The sequence below is a fragment of the Octodon degus genome, unplaced genomic scaffold, assembly GCF_000260255.1.
Source record: "Octodon degus isolate 3935 unplaced genomic scaffold, OctDeg1.0 scaffold00352, whole genome shotgun sequence".
Lineage (NCBI taxonomy): Eukaryota > Metazoa > Chordata > Mammalia > Rodentia > Octodontidae > Octodon > Octodon degus.
This window is the reverse complement of record NW_004524928.1, coordinates 159,447-163,751: the sequence shown is the minus strand read 5'-3', so window position 1 is coordinate 163,751 and position 4,305 is coordinate 159,447.

The window sequence follows — 4,305 nt, the reverse complement described above, 5'->3', positions numbered from 1 at the left end:
CAGTTCTTTCTTTCTTTCTTTCTTTCTTTCTTTCTTTCTTTCTTTCTTTCTTTCTTTCTTTCTTTCTTTCTTTCTTTCTTTTTTTTTTTTTTGGCGGAACCTGGGATTGAACTCAGGCCTTTGCACTTGCCAGGCAAGTGCTTATTCTACTGAGCTATCTCCCCAGCCCCTAAGTTTTAATTTTACATAACAATACTCTCTCCTTTCTTTAGGTCAAAAGGAGAGAACATGCAGGTGCCAGCCCCCCCACCCTCCAGCCTGCTTTGTTTTCCAGGCTGAGTTCAGTGGAATGAGTTTCAGAAGTGAGAAAGCAAGTGTGGACCTGCGTTATCTCCCCCATCCACACCCTCTTCTCTGCTCTGTTCTTTACTACAAGAGCCCCCTTGCCCACCTGTAAGTGGTGGGAAGGCGACCTGGGGTGAAATAGGCCCCTCCACCTCCTCAGAGGCAGCTCTGAGTAAAGCCCTTTTCCTGTTTACCCAAATATATGGCCTCCTTAGATTTGGTTAGCAGTGAGCAGATGAACCTGCAAATAGGAGCCTGAATGGCTGGTCACAGCTTTGGTGACCTCTGCAGGCCTAAATTTTATATTATTTTATTTTGAAGAGTTAAAAACAGAAGCAAAAACAAATAGAAAAAAAGAGGCAGAAACAGGGTAACATACAACAATACATACATTACAGATTTTCAAAACAGAAATAGCTAATTAACAACGGCTGTTATCACCATCTTCACCTACAAATCTGTTGCCGAGGTCAACAGTCGGACCCATGCACAGCTGGGGAAGCTGTGGAACTCGGCGCTTGCTTTCAAGAAATCCTAGTCCTTCCCTTCCTTATTCATCTTAAAGAGAGTACAACAATCGATAAAACACCAGAAACAGCACACATTCAGAAGACCAAGATGAGAGGCTCTCAACCATGGGCCCTGCACTACACATTGCTGTCCTTGATGTAGTCGCCCAGACCGCAGATAGCAGCATAGTTAGTCAAGGTGAAAATTCTAAGCATTAACTACTATTTTCAAAAAACTGATGGAAATTATGAGTACAATTACCTCAGCCATCCTGTATATGTACTTGTATATTTTTTTCTTTCCTTTTTTCTGATCTTCTCCTTTCATCTTCATTGTTTAATCCTTGTGTTCCATTTCTTTCTGTTTTACTACATCTATTACACCTTTCAGGTTTTATTTCTTTTTTCAGGTTCTTACTCGAGGGAGACAATACAATATCTACATATGTGGGTCTGATTTATTTCACTTACGAGTATAGCCTCTAGTTGCATTCACTTACCTAGGCCTCCACAGGGATAAAATGGCTTCTTTTTTCATATTGGAAGCCTTGAACAAGAGAGCCAGGAAAAGACAGGCAAACTTCTGACCAGTTAATCTAAGTTTTAGCACAATGAAAAATATTTTGAAACCTGGAATAAGAGCTTGACTAAGATTTATTCAGTTAAAACAGAAAACAAAAACAAAAACAAAAACAAAACGCTTCAGGAAATTCAAACTTAGATTAACGATGCAATCAATTACAGTCTCCTTCACAACCAGTGTATATTTTTCACTGGGCTACAACCTAGAATTCTACCTTCAGATATACAAATTTAAAATTAAGTGTTGCTAGGTTGGATTGGTGGCATACACCTGCAGTCCCAGCACTTGGGAGGCTGAGCCAGGAAGAAAGCATGAGTTCAAGGCCAGCCTAAACTGTAGAGTAAGGCCCTGTTTCAAAAAGAAAAAAGAGAGAAAAGATTGCTAAGTGTTGCTTAGAACTGTAGAAAAAAAAATTGTGCCAATAACGTATTTATTTATATATTTATTTATTTGGTACTGGGCATTCAACCCAGAACCTTGAGCTTGCCAGACCGGCACTTATGCCATTGAACTATCTCGCCGGTGGGTTCTGTTGAGATAGGGCCCCACTATATAGTTCAGGCTATCTGGCATAGAACTTACTATGTAGCCCAGGCTATCCTCCTGCCTCAGCCTTCCCAGTGCTGGGATTACAGGTGTGTGCCACCATGCCTGGCTCTAACTTTCTAAAAGATGATAATTGATAACTTCAAGCCTTTATGGGTGGGCATGAATATGTGTATTATGTTGTATCCTACATGTGTTCATGGTTTATATACTGTTTAGGTGGCACCAGATTAATTTAAAAACTGCTCAGTAACTAAAAACATAAATCTAAATGTTTTTTTGGGGGCGGGGAGATAGCTCAGTAGAATAAGCGCTTGCCTGGAAAGCACAAATGCCTGAGTTCAATCCCCAGTTCTGCCAAAAAAAAAAAAAAAAAAGCCTTTTTGTTCATTATTTAAGAAATTTTTTTTTACAAAAACATACTGTTGGGGGTGCTGGGGAGATGGCTCAGTGGAATAAGCACTTCTCTGGCAAGTGCAAGGACCTGAGTTCAATCCCTGGTTCTGGAAAAACAAAAAACAAAAAACAAAAAACAAAAAAAACATACTGTTGGGGCCAGGGAGATGGCTCAGTGGAATAGCACTCCCCTGGCAAGTGCAAGGGCCTAAGTTCAATCCCTAGTTCCACCAAAAAAAGAAAAAAAAAAAAACCCCAAAAAACAAAAAAACATATTCTTAATATGCATTTTGCCTCTGTTAGCCAATCAGAATTACATTCTAAGCATCTGACTTAAATAGAAACCCTTAGGAAAAACAAAATCCCTCTTAGTTTCACAAAGGTTATTAAAAGAAGATTAAAGAGCACAAAAGGAATATAATTAAAATTTTTGAGTTTGTCAGAAGACTTAAAAGATCCTTGGAAATCAGTCAGTTGAACACTGTACTCATGGCATCCATTTGTTTATTTTTTGCTTTTTGGAACAGGGTCTTGCTCTGGCTGTCCTCGAGCCACGCCATTCCCAGTAATCATTTTATTTAAGTTTAAATTGTTTAGCTTCTCAGAAAATATATTTTTTTTCAGAAAATATTAATAGTATAAAGGCTGCTTCTAGAATTAGTGGGAGGTCTCCTAAAAGGTAGTATTTTGCTAGATATTGATTGAAAGTTAGGGTTTATAGCAATAATGACTTTTATTAAATCCCTGCTTTAAAAAAATTGCAAATCAGCTGAAGCTGGTGGCACAAGCCTGTAATCCCAGCCCTTGGAGCTGAGGCGTGTGAGCCCAGCCTGAGCTACATAGCAAGATCCTGTCCCCCAAAAATAAATAAGAATTTTAAGAATTAAAAAAATGCAAATCATGCTTTTAATGAATAGTAGATAAGAGTTCAGGCCTGACTATTTCCCATTGCTGGAGCAAAGGCGCTTATTCGAATCACCCGCCGAGGCCCGGGCTGGTGCGCGGGTGGTCAGGGCACAACACAGGACTGAGCCCCGACCCTGGAGGCAGCACAGTTCTAGCTCTGTGTTTAGGAAGGTGATTAATTTTTTTTGGATATGATTTAGTGCAGTTACAGAAATACTCCTGTGAAGCATGGGCTTAGCTTGTGACAAAGGAACAAAGGTATTTGACATTTTATGTAGGGAGCAAGCGGTCTTATGACAAAGCACGTGTGGTACTGGGTTAGGTAACTACAGCAACATTTATGAGAAACAAACTTAAGGAAACAAACTTAAGCTCTGAGATGGTGCCTGCATGCAGCATTGCGTTGGGCTGCTTTTTTTCCCCAACTTCATCATCCCTATAGTGGTCTGTGTCGTGGCTGCATCAGTTTTGGGACTGGTTTGTTCCAAAATGTTTGCAGGGCTTTTTTCTTTTTTAAAAAATTTTATACAAGGTCTCACTATATAGTTAGGCTGGCCTTGAACTTGCAGTGATCTTTCTGCCTCAGCTTCTTGAGTGCTGTAATTACAGGTGTGGGTCACTATGCCCAGTCCAAGATAGTTTGTTTATGGTGACATAATAATTTGGTTAAAAATAATTCATTGAGATCAATATAAATATTCACATTCAAAAGTACCCCCAAATCCTTCAAAGATCTTTACATTGTTTTAATATAGATACAATTTTATTATCAATATTAATTTTTTTGCGGTGCCAGAGATTGAACTCATCACCTTGAACTTGCCAGGTAGGTGCTTATGCCACTGAGCTATCTCCCCAGCACCTTAGATACAATTTTTATTTTTTTGGCGGAACCGGGGATTGAACTCAGGCCCTTGCGCTTGCCATGGAAGTGCTTATTCCACTGAGCCATTTCCCTGGCCCCTTAGATACAATTTTAAAAGTTAATTGCAGGGCTGGTGAGATGGCTCAGTGGTCTAAAGCACCTACTTAGAACAAGCTTAGCAAAGCACAGGGACCGCGGTTCAATCCCCCAGCACC